We start from the raw sequence: 18477 nt of genomic DNA, 5'->3' as shown, positions 1-18477 counted from the left end.
GTCTACACTGCACTTACTTCGAAATAGAGCCCTCTTCCTCTGACTTCCCTTCCTCCGCGTACAATGAGGGTTACAGGAGTCGGGGTAAGAAATCCTCCAGCTTGACAGGAATTCAACACTATTTTGAAATAATGGCCTGCTGTGTAGACGCAGCTGAAGTGATTTTGGAATTGCGCTAGTCATTTCAAAATAGTGTTGCAGTGTAGACACATCCTCGGTTGTTGATGTTTAGCTGTGTGTTGGCTTGTAAATGTTGCACAGCCAAAACACAGCAGTATTTTGTATTTTGCAAGGGCTTTTACACATGAGCCACATTCAAATTAAATGTCAGTCTAACCTGCTCCATTAGAACGTCTTTCTCAGGACCAGGGCTGCCAAGATGCTCTTCAAAAACCAGAGTGTGCCTCCCGCCCCCGGCTTCATTTCTTTTGTCCACAAAATGATGTTTTTTGCCCCCTGCCCCACTAGCGTCCTGTTCCCCTGTCCTGTCCTCCTAGAATCATAGCCTCACAGAACTGGAAGAGAGTCCAGCCCCCAGCCCAAGGCAGGACCAATGCCAACTAAATCAACCCAGCCAGGGCTTTGTCAAGCCGAGACTTAAAAAACGCTAGGGATGGAGATTCCACCACCTCCCTAGGTAACCCATCCCAGTACTTCCCCACCTGCCTAGGAAAATAGTTTTTCCTCATATCCAACCTAGACCACTCCCACTGCCACTAGAGACCATTGCTCCTTGTTCTGCCATCTGTCACTACTGAGAACAGCCTCTCTCCAGCCTCTTTGGAACCTCCTTTCAGGAAGTTGAAGGCTGCTCTCAAATCCCCCCTCACTCTTTGCTTCTGCAGGCTAACCAAGCCCAACTCCCTCAGCCTCTCCTCATAGGTCAAGTGACCCAGCCCCCTCATTTTGGTTGCCCTCCACTGGAGGGCGCCCTGTTGACTCAGCTCCAGCTTCTCATCCACTGGAATCCCCAGGGCCTTTTCTGCAGAACTGCTACTTAGCCAGTCGCTCCCCTGCCTGTACCAATACTTAGGTTTCTTCTATCCCAAGGGCAGGACTCAGCACTTGTCCTTGTTGAACATCAGCAGATTTCTTGTAAACTAATCCTCTAATCTCTCCAGGTCACTCTGGGCCCAGTCCCTGTCCCCCAGAGTATCTACCCCCCACCCAGCTCAGTGTCAGCCACAAACCCATCCCTACCCCAGCTCATTAGTGAAGATGTTGAAGCAGCCCCAGGACCAGTGGTTCCTCATTGTTTGTCCACGTGCAGAATGATGCAGTGTGCACCGACCCCCATGTGGCCTGCACTACCAGTAGCACAGGACACCTAGGAACAGGTTCGGCCTCCTTGCTCTGGCACCTTTGGTTCCAGCTGAGGGATTGTTCTGGCCCACGGGAGGTAATTTCCAGCCCTTCTGCTGCCAGCTTCTCCCTCCCCTGGGCTCCCAACTCCAGCCATCCAGCTGACCATGTGCCAGCTCTGGAGCTGCTTCCCCCCACAGCCCAGCTGAGCCATGCACCAGCTCCCAAGCACCCTATGCTGAGCTTCCCAGCTTTCTCCCCCACCGTGCAGCCCAGCTGTGCACACCCCCTTCCCCTGGCATAGCACCAAGACACTCTCCTCCTGGAAGATCCTTGGTCTTGCCAGATCACAAATGTTTTGGATCAGAAAGTTCCAGATGGCATGTCGGGGAGCCCCCAACCCTGCACCCCCATCCACAGCCAAATGTGACACTCAGCCATCCAGTAGAGTAGAAAGGTTTATTGCTTCTCAGAGATACACCATGGCATGGCCTGTGCTAACATGGATCCTAAGAGCAGAATGCCTTATTCCTCAAGGGGGGGAGCTCACAGGCCCTGAACCCCCATTTCCTTGGTCTTCCCTGTCCATAGCAGGAGGCAAAATCAGCGCAGGTCCACAAACCAAACAGCCCTGTGACCAGCATGGGGCTTGAACCCATGACCTTGGCGTTATTAGCACCACATGCTAACCAACTGAGCTAGCCGGCCCTATGGAAAGACAGGTCACAAGTGGTCCTTTCAAGAAAGGTACCTCAGCCAGCTGCAGAGACATCTCTGCAGCTGCCAATGGCTCTTCTCTGATGGGGCCACTAGCGACTCACTGTGATGTGGGCTGGCTAGTCCAGCTGGTCTGAGGTTTGGTCAAGGTGGCTGGTGGTCGACATGGCGCACTGAGACCCAGGGCAAAGAGGCAGCCGGAATCGCTTGCTGCCAGCACCTTGCCTCCCAGCTTCTTCCCTGTCAGCAGCAGCCACAGCCCCTTTCGGCCACTGGATCAGCGTGGGAAGGGAGGCGGGAATGGGGCCATGCCATTCTGCTCACAACACACTACATCATATCCTGCACGTGCAGGCTGGCTGCACACAGTATCCCAGCCTGCACATGCTAGCAGCCGGCCGCTGAGCACAGGGAGTGGCTCCGGCAGCAGCGAGGGCTTCATGTGTGGTGGCAGCTCACATTTTCCTTGGTCCTCCTGGGACACAGAAGAGGCCTCCCCTGGCCACCCATGGAACTGCTGGTTCAGGAAAAGGCTGATTGGGGAGGAGTGTTGGGAAGAAGGAAACCACAAGCCTGGAGCTGGTGCAGAGGCTGCTGTGACTGGCACTGGCAAGGCAGGGCTCTGACTGCAATAGCTGGTCTCAGGCAAGGCACCGCTGAGAAGTCTCAGCCCCAACCCTTCCTCCTCCCATCTCATCCTAACCTGTTTAGCTCTCCCACATGCTCCTGAAAGCCAACACACAGGCCACCCAGCCCTGCACCAGGGGGCAAGCCCTGGAACTGCCTTGTGGGCACCCAGAGGAACCTCAATAAGAAAAGACCTTCTGTTGCTGCCTGGCTTTGAACCAGAGACCTTTTGCGTGTTAGGCAAATGTGATAACCACTACACCACAGAAACACACTTAGCAGTGATTTCTGCTGCTCCACTTAAACTTGGGCAAATATTCGGTTGCTAACCCTTTGGCCAACAGAGATTGCTGCAGGGCAAAGGAATTCTCTGTTGTCAGTTTTGTGCCCTCAGGAAGGGACCAAACTGAAGGAGGCCGGGCCCCCACCTGGGGACTCCAACCTAAACCCTGAGAGGCTGCTGTGCCTGGCACTGGCAAGGCAGGGCTCTGACTGCAATTGCTGGACAGGTGAGCCAGCGCCAAGTGCCCTTGTGATTCCCTGGGGGTGTCAGTGCCCAGAGACCCTGCGAGTGCCACCTCTGCAGCTCCTGCAACCGTGGAGAGTGACTCTCGTCCCCCCTCCCTTGGGATGGGCAATGGCAACAGGTGGAGGAGCTGGGAGAGAAGTCCCAGAGAGCAGCCCCGTGACTAAGCTGGCCAAGCAGCTGCTGGGTGTGGGGGAGGTGAGGGAGGCAGCCCCCAGTGGTGCCTGGCCAATGTGTCTACTCTCCCTGCCATCCCTCCCTACGTAGCTGGAGTTGGCCATGTCCCCACAGCAGGAAGCCGAAGGGGGCAAAGAGCAGAAGTGCTGGAAGCTGGTGGGGGTGGCCTCTGGGTTTGATTTAGTGAGTCTTAGTTGGACTTGCTAAATCAAACGCTGTAAGATCGATTGTGGCCATTCCTCCCCAGGTCCTTGTTCTTCTGCAGGACACGGCCAAAGGAGAGTAAGGACGAGCCAATGGGCATCCAGATCAGATCACACCCTTGTTGAATGGATGGAAACAGAAACCAGACACACACACAGAGCCGGTTTGAATTGGTTCCAGCTGAGGGACAGGTTTGTCTGGTTTATGTGCATTGGCACTAGAGCACGTGAGGGGTTTGTGGTCATTTGGAGAATCCCTGTTCAATAGAAATCCAAAGTGTGACACACCTGCAGATGTAAAAGTTTCATTTCAATCGATGAGCTTTTTACGGGGGCACTTGTTACACCCCAGAGCAACCATGTGTTTGCATCCAGCATTGGGAACGGAGCAGGAAACGAGGCTTTTGTGTGACTCACAGCTCAGGTGGGAGGGGCCCTCACTGACCCCAGAGTGTGACTGGTCTTAACAAGGGATTTGCTCTGAAAGCAGCAGAGCTGGGGCAGGACAGGGAGTCCTGGGAGATGAAGCAGCTGGAGGGAGCCAGGAGAGCAGAGGCCAGCCTGAGAGCTGAGAATCAGAGGTGCCCACTACACTTTCACCCCACAGGTCCCATGGTGTAAGGGGCAGCACTCAGGGCTCTGAATCCTGCAATCTGAGTTCAAATCTCAGTGGGACCTGCTGGGGCTCAGCTGGTTGTTACAAGGTTCAGGTGCTTCAGCTTCCATGCACTGAGATTCAGCAAAGAGAGTTTTGTTCCTCTTGCTGGGTGTCTGAGGCCACTGGAGCTCCATCTCCAGACTGGGCAGGCGGGCAGGAAGGGCCTGATGCCATCACAGCTGCAGGGCAGGTCACCCACCTGGCCCCTGAGCTCAGCCTGTGCTGGAGGCAGCCAGACAGTGTGAGCGGGTCAGAGGGGGGATTGGGGGAAGGGTCCTGAGTCCTGGCTCCCAGCCATGCACCTTGGCACAAAGACCAATGGCCCCTGCACAAAGTGCATTGTGGGAATAAGAGTTGGGGCAGCAGGAAAGGGGCCGGCCCCTCAGCACCAGGGCCCAGGCAGGAGAAGATGGGAGTGAATCCTGCTACCTCTGCCATGGCTTGGCCCAGGAGGGCTGGGTCTAGCAATTTTTCACCCCAGCTTTGTGGGAAGCCAAGTAGGAAGGGGCCACTGCAGGTGCACAACCCCCTGGCCTGCTGTGTCTGTGGGAAGGGTTCAAGCCCCTTGCTGGGTGAAGCCCTTCTTTAACTCACATTCTCAATTTGCAAACAATTCACCTTCAGCTTTCACCAGGGTTTTAGAAAGAAAAGTCTGGTCCTGGGGTCCAGCTTTAGTAGAACCAGAGAGAGAACCAACTGCAATTTCCATCTTCTGAGGAGAAGGGAAGAGGATTTTCTTCTCCTCAGTTCTAGCCACATCAACCCAGGGAGGAGAAAAAATAACCCTCTGCCTGCTGATTGTCCCTGTCAGCTTCTGTAGCTTCACCTCCTGCCACAGCAGCTCCAGCTTTGAGCTACAAATCTCAAGGGGCTGGTGAGGAAATGAGGAGCTGGCAGCTCGGGTGAGTCGCTTCCATGAGAACAAGAGGTGGAGTGTTCACAAGGTGCAGAGCAGGGTGCTAGAAAGTTTTGAAATTTACTCGCTCTCAGAGTATCTGCCCGTCCCATCTCTGTGCCAGGGCTTCCCACCGAAAGGGTGAAAGAGCCGCCCCCTCCCCCACAGTGAGGAGGGAAGCAGGGAAAAGGGAAACCAAACAAGACAAAACCCAACGTCCCCAGGGATTCCAAGGGACAAAGGCCTGGTGGGGAAAATACCCCCCCCCACACACACACACCTTCACCTAGGCTATGTTTACACTCCCAGCTTCTTGCACGAGAAATATGCAAATGAGGCTAAACGTGGAATATCATGGAGCCTCATTTGCATACCTAATAAGCTGCCATTTTTGCAGACGACGCTCTTGCTCCAGAAGGAGCTGTCTACACTGCCCCTTCTTGTGCAAGAAAAACCCTCTTGTGCAATGCCGCTATTCCTGAAAATAATCGTCGTAGAGGAATTGCACAAGAGGGTTTTTGTTGTGCAAGAAGGGGCAGTGTAGATGCTCCTTCTGGCGCAGGAGCCTCTTCTACAAAAATGGTGGCTCATTAGGTACGGAAATGAGGCTCGGCGATATTCGACGCTTAGCCTTATTTGCATATTTCTCATGCAAGAATCCGTGAGTGTAGACACAGCCCTAGTGTTTTCCCTGCCTTGCATTTGGCCACCCCCCATGGATCAGGCCAGTGTTTCCAAATCATTATTTTTATACCATGGACAGCCAAACCCATTCACAAACTTTTGCCAAACTGGTAACATATTTACATATCTGCATATACATTATGCAAATAACAAATATGCAAATATAGAAATAAACCATTACCAGTCCCTAACAGATCAGTGTTTGCAGATATCTACACTTAAAAATTCACAGAAGCCATTCCCCTCAGGCTCCTCGAGGGGGCAGCTCCTCCCCCGGGGGGACTGGAGCCTGCAGAGGGAGGGGCGCAGGGAGAGGCACCCACAGAGGCAGGGGGCATTTGAGACACCCTGGTTATAAACTTTAGAAATTTTGTCAGGGGCAGAGGAGTTGGTGCCCACAAGTGCCACCACCAGGCACCTCTGCCCCCCCTCCTGCCCGATGGGGGTGGGGGAGCTGCCATTGTATCTCCCCCCTTCCTTCTGTACAAGCCCTGCCCTGTGTCTCCCCTTCCCCAGCCAGGCTGCTCTTGCTCCCCCAGTCTCCTCCCAACCTCCCCCACCCCCTTTCCTTTCCTGTGACCCCCCCCCAAGTTTCCCTCCATTGCACCCCTGCGCCCAGCCACCCCATGCCTGGCATGATCCCCCCAACCTCCCTTCAGCACCTCCTGCCTCCCCTTCCTGCCCCACCTCACATGTCCCTGTTCCCCTTCACCCGTCTTATCTGCCCCCACCCCTCTTGAGCCCCCTCCCCACCCTCTCTGGGATGGCTCCCCCCACCCCACACGAGCTGGTAGCAGCTTCCCTGGCCCCAGGCTGGGATCACAGCCCCCTCTGCTGAGAGCAGCCTGGGCCAGATCCTCCCACTGCAGCCCTGGGGAGGTCTGGTCTTCTGGGAAGGGGAGGGGGGCCTCTTCTACCTGCCCCCACAAATGCTGCCCGCCCCACCCCAGGGTGGGCGGGGGCCGGGCCGGGCAGGGACTGTCCAGGCTGGGGGGCACTGCCATGGGAAAGGTTTCCAGGAAAGGTTCCCAGGGAGCAGCTTTCTACATCCCACCAGCCACCGGCCCTGCGGGAGATTCCCCCTCCTGGCTGCAGCCCAGGCTCCGGGGGCCCAGCAGTGCTGCACCCAATGCTGGGGCTCAGGGATCTGCCCAGAGCCATTTCCAGGGGCCCTGCAAGCAAAGGGCAAGCAAAGGAGCCAGGCTGAGGCTTTGCAGGGAGCTGGCCGGGGACCTGGCAGGAGGAGGCTCCAGCCTGCACAGAGCCTGCGCAGGGCCAGCCTGCTGGGAGGGGAGGGGAGCAGGAGCATCCAGCACCATTCAGGCCAGTGGCAGCTGACACTGGGGATCTCTGAGACTCCAGGGCAAAGGCCTCCAGCCCCCAGAACCAGGCCCCCCTGCAGTAGCATTGTGGCCAGGGGGCTCTGACCCCAGATCCCAGGAGTCTGGTCAGCAAGTGAGACTCACCAGTGAGTCCAAGCTGCTGCCGTTCCTATGCCAGTGGGGCCCTGCTCTCAGTCTCAGTCTGTCCCTCACAGGCCTGTGGGCTGCGCCAGTCACTTCACCCAGGCCTGGAACATTGGGCACATTTCCCCCTGTGAGCTTGTGCTGGAGCCAGAGGTGTCAGCCTCTGCAGGCAGTGCCCCTCCCTCGCTGCCTCCTTTGGCCAGCAGCCAGGAGAGCCAGCACCAATGGCAGGGGAGGCCAAGTCACAAGCCCCTCAGAGGGACAGGCCTGAGGCCTCTGGCTTGCCAAGGGGCTTTCTGTGGTGCCAGGCCCAGGCCAGTGGGAGAAGGGGGCAGAGCCTGCCAGGGCAGCCACAGATGCAGCCTTTCTGTCTGGAGTCACTCAAGGGTCCTTCTGCCAGTTAAGCACCCATTAGAGCCCCCTGTGTTGCTGGGTTCTCCTGCCCCAACACTCACCCAAGGGCCACCTGGGCAAAGCAGCAGCCTGCCCCAGGTCCCCTTCCAAAGCTCAGCCAGCACAGCAGAGGCCTGTGATCAGCAAAGGCCCTTCAGTCCCCCCCCCCCTTTATTTAAAAATGGGGATTACCTGTCTCCTAGACCAGACATTGAAAGGTCATCAAGTCCAGTCCCCTGCCTTCTCAGCAGGACCAAGTACCATCCTCTAATAAATTTTTGCCCCAAGTGGCCTGTGCCAAGGATTGAACTCACAGGCCAATGCTCAAACCACTGAGCCATCCTTCCCCAAACATCTCTGTGGTCAACATGGGGCTTGAACCCATGACCTTGTTATTATTAGCACCACACTCTAACCAGCTGAGCTAGCCAGCCTGCTGATTAGATGCCACCTGAAAGGAGAGATTCTTCTGCCTCCCCCTGGCTGCAGGCCCGGCATTAGGACCAGGCGGCTGCCTTGGGGCTGTCCCTTTGGGGCCTGGTGCTACAATTAACAAAAAGGTTTTGGGTTCCAGCTGCCAATCTAACGTCTTAGGCTGCGCAGACCTCAAGACACAGCAGGAGTTGGAGGGGAACGATGAACGGCTGCACTTTGGAATGGGAACATGTTCTCTGGAACCATAAAGTAGAACAGTTTGAGGGCTACTTTCAAAGAGGGCACCATGGCTTAGTTGGCTAAAGCAGCTGCCTTGTAAGCAGAAGATCCTGGGTTCAACTCCCAGTGGTGCCTTGTGTTGAGGCCAATGTGTCTCTTCTTTTCACCATATCCCAACACATGTCTGGTGATGGTTTTGTTGCCTGGGTAAAATACAAAATGGAGTCTGAGAGGTTCTTTTTCCCTCAGAGCAGTTTTCCCGCCAAAACAGGTAAGGGAAGGCTGTGCACCCAGCACGAAACCTGTGCACTCAGCACCAAAGGCTGTGCACACCGCCCAATTGCCTGCGTGCGCACCCATTCTTTGCACACGGCACCCAAGTTCTCTGCACCCCACTCTCTTCATGGTTTTCCCGCCATAAGGTGTTTATATACCATTGTCAAGGAGCATTCGTGTTCTTTGGCCCCCTTCATGTCCTGTGTGTGCGTCTGTGATCATCATTGCCCTGTGTCATCGTCTACCCGGAGGAGGCCAAGGTTCCAGCCTGCAGTCTGACAAAACTACCCACTGCTAGTGACGTTAAATGGAATAAGGGAAGCCTTTTCCGCTCCCACTAAGACTTTGGGACTTATAACTCTGTCTCGCTTACGGATACTCGGACAGGATCCGGTGCCCATCAAGCGTCAGCTCGCAGGAGGCGAGAAGTATCCATCGAGGGATCGCTCCGTTTGTCCTCCCTTAAGGCTTTTCACTAGCCGCAAGGTTGAAGGTCACGGACATCGAACATCAATCGCCGCGTTGAATGTAATGTATACCCTTGTGTGTGTGGGACTCTTCTATCTTCTTCTTTTCCAGGGTTAGGGTGGGACTGTTGCTGAGTTGTATGCTGTTTGCTAATGTTTGGTCTTACATTTAAAATACATGGTTTGGCCCTAAATTCTTGTTGTTTGGTGATTTCTAAGCTGTTTCCCTGGTGATTAGATACAGGATACCAGGCCGAATCTGGCTTCTGTGGAAGGGCACCTTAGGCTTTGATTAAATTGCATAGCCCATAGCACAGCAATTGTTTACCCCAGATCTCCGGGTAACAGTTTGGCGACCGCGGCAGGACCTGGTGAGAAACAGCTTTGGTTTCCGCCAGGGCCTAGGCCCACTCTCACTTATAGGAGTGGAGCCGGAGACAAACATCAGCAACAGTGAGCAACGAGATACGGTCCAGTGACTCGGGGTGGGCATCTTCCCCGGGACCCTATCCCTTTTTCTTCTGTCAGAGAGTGATATCGGGAGTAGCAGAGTGGGGACGCCCCTCTGGAACCCGATTCACCATACGGCAGCAGGCTCCCAACCTGGCTGGCCAAGGGCTAGGCCCAATCCCCGGGAGCAGTTAGCTGAAGTAAGCCGCAGACTTACTTCCGGGTTTTAAACCCCTTCGCCGCTTGCCGCTTTTCGGGCGAAGCAATATAACTACTCCTCTGTCGTTGTAGCGTTTATTGTTGGGTGTTTTTGTGTACCGGTTTTCTAGCAAGACACCTCCGGCAGGCTTTGATCAGTCAAGCCTTGCTATAACCAGGTGCCTTGGTTTTCTTTAGTGGAGGCTGGGTAAGCAGCCTTTTACAGCAATGGCGGCACCGCAGCTTTTCGGCACCGAGGGATGGAAACCGGCGTACAATAAATTGTCTGTTGAATATGCTGTAAATAGTTATGGAAAGGGAGCTAATCCCTGGGTGGATGGGTCCTTTAAAGGGGAAGATTCATTGGAAAAGTTTACTAACCTATGGGAGAAGTATATGGGAGCAAAACCTCAGCCTAAACGCAAACACCAAAAGCGGGCACTGCTGTATGGGCTAGCAATGACAAGCAAAGAGCTTGCCTCACAGCTTAAAGAGCTAAAAGCCAGATATAATGAAAAGGAAAATCATCTAGTAGAGGTAGAGAATGCATTAGCAAAGAAGGTATCAGAATTAGAGGTTAAAGACTCCCAGGTTCAAGGTTTAACAGTTAAAATTTCTGGTTTAGAAGGTAAATTGATGGAATTGGAAGAAAAGAAAAGTAAATTAGAAAGAACCATACTAGAGCAAAATGAACAGCTTACAGATAATCAAGCAGTTATTAGGCAGCTTCTAAAGGAGGCTAGTAGCTCCAAGGTTGCTGGGGACCACTCACAGTGCCAGTTAGAGGTTGCTAAGTTAAAACAACAGTTAGGGATGGCTAAAGGAGTGGTAGCAGCAATCCAACCTAAATACCATCAGGTGGATTGGCTGGGAGACTGTGAGGAAGAATCTTGTTTTCCTTCTGCTCCCCCTCCACAGTATCAAGGAAGGGAGGACTGTAAAGAGTTAGCAATTATGGCTCCTATTACCACAACTAGGGTGCAGTATCCTGGACAACCAGGCCCTGTTATAAAACAAGAACAGCGAGTGTTAACTCCAGAACAAGCTCGTGCTTTAGGAAGGACTATAGGGCCATGTAACAGAGAAAAGGTAGTAGACTGGATTGCCAGAGTGTGTGCTACCCCGAATCTGAGCCCAGAGGACATTGTTGTTTTGTTAAAAGAATGCATGCCAGTCGAAAATTATTTGGCTTTGCCTTACAAGGTGATTGGTAATCCTAATATAGAACCTAAAGAATTGTTCACAGCTGTCTACAAGGTTTATTTCCCTCAGGAGGATTTGATGGGAAAAGCTTATTCAGACACCCAAAAGATAGGAGAGAAACCTGATTCTTATATTATACGGAAAAGAACCTTATTTTGGTTATCTAACCCACAGAATGGTCAGGGGGGTGGCGTCTTCTGTGACACTCCTCAATTTCGACGGATGTGTTATCAAGGTCTACTCCCTAGTTTGAAACTGGCATTGGGAGCATATGATCATACCAACGCCCCGCTGTCTCTTTTAGAAGATCAGATAAGAGAAATTAATAACTTGCAGCAGTTAGCAGGAGCAGAAGTTAAAAAGGTATCTGCCCTGCAAGGAGGGGGTTTATCTGAAAAGCAAGAGAAAAGGAATCTTGAGAAACCATCTCGTGTGTTGTGGGGGAAAAAGGATGAAATTTTTGTAACCAGGAAAGTTTTAGCACAGAGGCTTTCAAAATACTTACCTTGGGATAAGATCAAAGCCCTAAATACTGATTCCATCTTTAATGAGCTTGTATACTGGGAAGGAAAGACCAAAGCAGATGCGAAGGCAAATAATGAGATATCATCTTGTGCGGCTGTTACGGGATATACTACGCCATCTTGCTGTACGGAAACGCCATCTTGGGATGTACAAGGAGGCAGCCATTTTGAAGAGCGTGGGAACCTGGACCGTGGGAACCCGGACCGTGGGAACCAGGAAGTTCAACATTGAAGGTGCCAAGCTTCCCAGCCCCATAGAATGGAACGGATTATTCCAATTACATTTAATCTCTATGGAAGACCAACAGTAGATATCATCTACAAAGGGAAGTTTGGGTGTTTTCAACAACGAGCATTGGTGGATACAGGGGCTTCCACCAGTCTCATATGCACCAAGCAATTACCTAACCTGAAGAATGTACCAGTGGATTACATCCGGACGTTACAATCCTATAATGGCAAGACTTCTTTAGTGCCATTCATTACTGGAGTTGTTTGTCAACTGGGACCATTACAAACCACCAACGATATTGGAATACAAGAATTAGACTGCATAGGAATCATGGGCATGGATTTAATACAAAAATTTGGACTAGTTGTAGATTTACCCAATCATTGTATGTATAGAACCAGTGAAAGCAATGATGTGGGAACAATAATATATCCTACCCATCGATTAGGAGCGATAAAAGCGTGCCACAGTTTATCAATGCCCACCTGGGAACCATCTATACAAGCTATTGTTAAACAACATCAAGAGGTATTTGCGCCACACAAATTAAGTTGCGGGAAAGTGAAAACATCAGTCAAGGTATCTGGACCAGACCCTAGGCCAGTGCGCCAATACAAATTTCCTAAAGAAGCAAATGAAGGAATAAAAGACACCATTCAGGCCTTGTTGGCCCAAGGGATTATAGTAAAATGTGAAAGCCCTTGCAACTCTCCCATTTGGCCGGTGCGGAAAGCCGATGGAAAATCATGGAGATTGACTGTTGACTTTAGAGAACTGAATAAAGTAACACCGAGATTAACTCCTGTAGTGGCAAAATACCCCGAAATAATAGCGCAAATTGCAAGTGGAGCAAAGTGGTTTTCAGTTATTGATATTTCTAACGCTTTCTTTTCGATCCCAATGACTCCAGAATCATGGTACAAATTCGCCTTTACTTACCAAGATCAGCAGTATGCATTTACAAGAGTGCCTCAAGGTTTTCACAACGCACCCACTATTTGTCATAAAGTTGTGTCAAGTCTATGGAAGAACAGTAAATTTGCAGATCACATTGTGAGTTATGTAGATGACATTTTAATTACGACTGCCAATCGCGAAAAACATCTAGAAGTACTAGAAGAGGTGTTAAAACTATTAAAGGAAGCAGGATTCTTGATCAATCCGTCCAAGGCACAGTTGGTCCAACAAAAGGTTACGTACCTGGGGGTGGAGTTAGGAGAAAAAGGAAGGAAGCCCGACCACGAGAGGGTCAAGATGATAGCCAGTCTTCCTGCACCAACAGACGTCCATTCATTGCGAATGTTTTTAGGGCTCCTTGAATTCAGCAGAGACTTTATTGAAAACTTTGGAGCCAAAGCAAAGCCTCTATATGTATTGCTTAAACGGAATCAACCATGGCAATGGACCTCAGTTCACCAAGAGGCATTCAAACAGTTGAAACAGGCTTTGATGGAAGCTCCAGCTCTGGCTTATCCTAATCCATCTAAAGAATTCTATATGCAGTTGTCCACCAATAAAGATGGGATTGGAGCGGTCCTTATGCAGAAACAAGGAACTTCCATTAAACCTGTGGCTTATGGTTCTAGGACATTGTCAGAGACTGAGCAACGGTTTTCCACCTGTGAGAAGGAGGTGCTCGCTTTAGTTTGGTCCCTGAACCACTGGGAATATCTTATAGGAATGGCCCCTGTTGTTTTAAAGACGTGTCATTCCCCAGTGAGGTACATTATTTCTGGGCGTGCAAATAATGGTCGAGTGAGCCACCCTCGCCTTGCACAATGGACCTTAACATTAATGAATCATCCAATTGTGGTTGAACATACTAACATGCCAAGTGTCATCCCAGCAATATTATGCCAACCAGTAAAGAGTTCAGAACAAGAAAAACATGAGTGCCCTATCCCAGATATTCGCCCTCCAGAAGTGATGTCCCCTTTTTCTCTAATAGAAAGTTATGATCTCGCCCAAAAAATTACCCCAGACCATATATGGGTAGTAGATGGGAGTTGTCATCGAAAAGATGGAAAGTTAGTAACTGGAGCTGCAGCTCTACATGTCCAATCCAGAAAAGAGATTTTGAAGCCCATTAGAACCATGTCTGCTCAAGCGGCAGAAATCGTAGCCGTAATCTTAGCGTTAGAAAACAGCAATTCTGACGTGGATGTTACGGTATGTACTGATTCAGAATGGGTTCTAAGAGCGCTAGTAGATTGGAAGACCATCTGGAAAGAGAGAGGGATGTGTACAACTAACAACAAGCCTGTAGCCTATGCATCACTACTTAACTATGTATGGAACTTAGCCAAGATGCGTACAGGGAAGACTTACCTATTTAAAGTGAAAGCACACCGTAAAAACCAGGCAGAAATATCTAAACTCAACAATAAGGTAAATCAGTTAGCAAAAGCTGCCGCTTCATTGCCTATAGATCAAGCCTGGGAAATAACAGGGAAAAAAAGTAGTTCACGAAATCAAACCACCTAACGACTATCCAAATACAGGTGTTACCGTAGATTTAGTGAAAATGCAAACAATGGATAGAAAAGTAACCACTCTAGCAAAAGAAGGAAAATATAAAGATCGTCAAATTTTTGTCCATCCTGGTGGAGTAGTAATGACTAAAAAAGAAGAGATAGATGATATTCGAACAGTAGTGTTACCAACCGTCCTTAGGCAAGAGCTAATTGCTCTCTCCCATAACCAAGGACATTTTGGGTGCGAAAAGACCATGGACCAATTATCCACAGTAGCTTGGTGGCCTAATATGCAATCTGACACAGAGCATTTTATTCAAAATTGTTTAACTTGTGCGAAAAACAACCCAAAAATAGACCAACACTGTAAGCCAATTCGTCATCAACCGATCCACGGACCCTGGTATCGGCTACAAATCGATTTTATTGGTCCTCTGCCTAAAACAGCAAAAGGAAATCTATACTGCTTGGTAATAGTAGATCCATTTACTAAGTGGATCGAAGCGATACCTACGCGGAATTGCACGGCAAAAACCACCGCCAGAGTGTTATTAAATGAGGTATTTACCAGATTTGGCCTGCCCCGTGAAATAGATAGCGACCAAGGCACTCATTTCACCAGTGACGTTGTAAAACAACTATGCATAGCCTTAGGGATCAAACAACGATTCCACATAGCTGGACACCCTCAATCATCAGGGTTGGTTGAGAGATCAAACCGAACGCTAAAAACGGCACTAAGGAAAGTGATTGACTCGTCGGGGAAGAGATGGGATGAAAACATTCCACTGATACTAATGGCCATCCGCTCTACCATAAGTGCAAATGGTTATTCACCTCATGAAGCATTACTAGGAAGATCTATGCGGACGCCAGAACTATGGTGGATACAAGGAGGGGTGCCACCAGATGAGTTTCAGCCCAGAATGATGACCGACAACTATATCCAGAAAATCCTTACAGCCATATCGTCCATACAATATGACGTAGCATTGAACTTAAAGAAAAATATGAAGAAAATGGACCAGCGATTAGGAAATCAACTGTGTACGCAAGAATGGAAGATAGGAGACCAAGTATTGTATAGGTATATTAGTGAAAAGCAACATCCTCTCAGCCCAAGATGGTTAGGCCCATGTTTTATTATTGGTAAAGCAGGACCTACTGTATATCAAATTGAGATAGTGGCAGGGAAGCGGAAATTAAAGAAATGGTTCCACAGTTCCCAGTTAAAAAAGTGGAAACCTAAACACCGACAAGATCCTCCTAATGTTCCTGTGAAAGATGTCCCGAGAGTCAGTTAGTTAATGTTTGTTCTTTTTCTTTCCTTACAGAACAATATGGACACTGTTATACTTTTGATTATATATTATATCCAGACGTCATGGGGTCTACTATTTCTAGAAAACGACTACTGGAGATGTACAGCTATCGATAAGCCATTGAGTGAGTGGAACATCCCAAAAACTTCATCCATAATCACTAAGAAGCAGAAAATAACACATCTAGAACAATTCAAATCACAAGACTTAATCTTGTATGCATTTATGGCACAAGGAAAATGTTACTTCAAGGTCGTGGATGAAAGATCCGGATACCCAGAGTTAACCTTTGCAGCTACCAAACAATCTAAAAAAGTCATCATAAGAACTCTCAATTGGTTTGATATGGGTCTCAACCCTCATGGAAAATGTGACTGGGGAATAGACATAGAGCAAGTAGGATGTACTGAAAAACGACCAATAAGGTGCCTTGTCAACTGTATACCACTCATCAGCAAATAGGACCAAACCAAATGTGTGTTTATGGACATATTAAGTCCCACAGTTGTCAAGCCAGGATCTATGAATATTTCTGTTCAAATAGTCCATATGGCAGCAGGCGTGGAAAAGGTGCCAGTAGTCATATATAGTCCTCATGGTCAGAAGATAACTCGCCAAATTCATTGCGGGATGTACGGACAAACAGCCCAATCTAGCACTCACCATGAGTCGATGTATTGTAAGTGGGAAAACAGGAAGAATATAGTCGGCTATGGATGCCATGGTGATGTAGAAGTAAAAACAGAAACCTCAGGCACCTGGACGGTTAGAGAACCGTATGAAGTAGTATACCAACTAAAAATCACAGTAGCTCATGCACCTACCCTGTCTAATATAGGCCCATATGTAATCAAAAAAGATGTTGCTAAAGTAATGATGATAGAACCAAAATATTCTGTGAAGATAGTAACTATGCCCATGCATATTTCCACCAGCAAGATTAACCCAAATTGTCAATCCTATGTTATCCCTATGTTGAATGGATGGAATAGATGGTTAAGAATCATGGAGCCCAAAATTATAACGAAACGGCCCAAAAGGGATTTGATAGCAAAATTAATAGGAGGAGCAGGAGCGGGTATAGAAGCGTTAAATGCTATAGGTCAAATTCGGATAGCCCAGCAACTAGCTGCGCTAGCAAACAACTTTGTAAATTTAACACATCCCATACAAGATGCTTTGTTAGCTGTAGATAAGCTACAGTTAAATGTTACCAAACTGTTGCCATTATGGGTTGCCATCCAAGAAGCAGATAATTTACAGCTCTTACAGTTCATGAAAAATATACAGAGTAACGTGTCACTCGCTCTAGCTTGTATCCAAGCTCAAGCAATACTAATAGATATCGCTAAAGACATTCTGCGTAATAGTGCCAGTGGAAAAGTACCTGTAGAAATTTCAAAATTGCTTCAACCCTATTTAAATAAGTTTAAAAGGAGTAATCCAGAGTGGTGGTCAGTAATCCACACCAAATATGATTTAAAAAAAGAACAACTTCAAATGTCCATCCTTATGATGAGGGAGGCTCTTAAAGAATATATATACCCTATTGTACCTATTGGAATGTTTGTAAATCATTCTTTGCTGCTTCCGTTGCCAGACATAATGTGGGCACATATAAAAGAAGAAGACTCTACCGTGAGAACTGTAAACCTCCAGGCATGTGTAGAGCAAGTCGGACTTGGATATACGTGCACTACTGGATTATGGGAGTATGACCACATCTGTTTTAATCCCGATTTTGGGAAGTGTCACTACGATTTGCATCCCTCTAATAATGACAACAACCATTCTGTTGTGGTTCAGATAGCAAACGGGTGTATATGTGTTCGGAGTTTGTGTCCCCATTTTACAGTAAATACATATTATAAAGTAGTGAATCCAGGTACCTCTAACTTATGCTTATGCAAGGTGTTTCACATACAAGGATGTAACATAAAGGTGATCTTGTCCAAACCATCAGAAGAGCAATATACTGTTAGTTTGCAAATGATAAGCATTATCGAGCCTGTATCAGTTGGTCCTAACCTAAATGCTATGAAATCTTTGTTCCACCACCCTGAGCTTATCGGTCTAGTAAAAGAAATAAACGATTTAGGGAATAGAACTGGAATAATTATACACCACGCTGTTAATAAAATAAGTGAAGTCAGAAAGAATGTAAAGACAAAAACAAGTGTAAATGTAAATGCAAATAATTGGTGGGATGTATTTTCATCTTTTAGTGAAATGTCACCTTTTATTAGTTACCCCATGATTGTCAGTTTTGTGTTACATTTTTGTATTTTAGTATATGTGATTGTACTAACTATAGTTGTATGTAAGATGACTAATCATAAGGTTAGAAATACTTTTGTATTAGAAAGAGGGACAGCTTAACATTGTCAATAATGATACAATATGTAAATAGCGTTACCATAAAGGACACTCATTTTGTATTTAGTTATATAATGTAAGTTGTAACTGTAAGAGTGACGGTGTGACATGTTCAGTTCCCTCACACCGTAACACCGTCAAGGAGGGGAACTGTTGCCTGGGTAAAATACAAAATGGAGTCTGAGAGGTTCTTTTTCCCTCAGAGCAGTTTTCCCGCCAAAACAGGTAAGGGAAGGCTGTGCACCCAGCACGAAACCTGTGCACTCAGCACCAAAGGCTGTGCACACCGCCCAATTGCCTGCGTGCGCACCCATTCTTTGCACACGGCACCCAAGTTCTCTGCACCCCACTCTCTTCATGGTTTTCCCGCCATAAGGTGTTTATATACCATTGTCAAGGAGCATTCGTGTTCTTTGGCCCCCTTCATGTCCTGTGTGTGCGTCTGTGATCATCATTGCCCTGTGTCATCGTCTACCCGGAGGAGGCCAAGGTTCCAGCCTGCAGTCTGACAAAACTACCCACTGCTAGTGACGTTAAATGGAATAAGGGAAGCCTTTTCCGCTCCCACTAAGACTTTGGGACTTATAACTCTGTCTCGCTTACGGATACTCGGACAGGATCCGGTGCCCATCAAGCGTCAGCTCGCAGGAGGC

At 48.8% G+C, this 18477-nt stretch overlaps 1 long non-coding RNA gene and 3 other non-coding genes across 4 annotated transcripts in view; 2 read left to right on the top strand and 2 right to left on the bottom strand.

Moving 5' to 3' along the window:
* The window catches only part of LOC142821651 (uncharacterized), a 262426-nt gene that overhangs the window by 167578 nt on the left and 76371 nt on the right, over window positions 1-18477 (top strand). The window lies entirely within an intron of this gene.
* On the bottom strand, window positions 1937-2010 carry TRNAI-AAU (transfer RNA isoleucine (anticodon AAU)). Its single transcript has one exon. It is a non-coding gene; the product is annotated as a tRNA-Ile (tRNA).
* Window positions 2845-2917, bottom strand: TRNAV-AAC (transfer RNA valine (anticodon AAC)). Its single transcript has one exon. It is a non-coding gene; the product is annotated as a tRNA-Val (tRNA).
* TRNAT-UGU (transfer RNA threonine (anticodon UGU)) lies at window positions 8364-8437 on the top strand. Its single transcript has one exon. It is a non-coding gene; the product is annotated as a tRNA-Thr (tRNA).

Source organism: Pelodiscus sinensis, chromosome 31 (assembly GCF_049634645.1).
Source record: "Pelodiscus sinensis isolate JC-2024 chromosome 31, ASM4963464v1, whole genome shotgun sequence".
Lineage (NCBI taxonomy): Eukaryota > Metazoa > Chordata > Testudines > Trionychidae > Pelodiscus > Pelodiscus sinensis.
The sequence above is the reverse complement of the archived record's forward strand: the minus strand, read 5'-3'. Positions and strand labels throughout refer to the sequence as shown.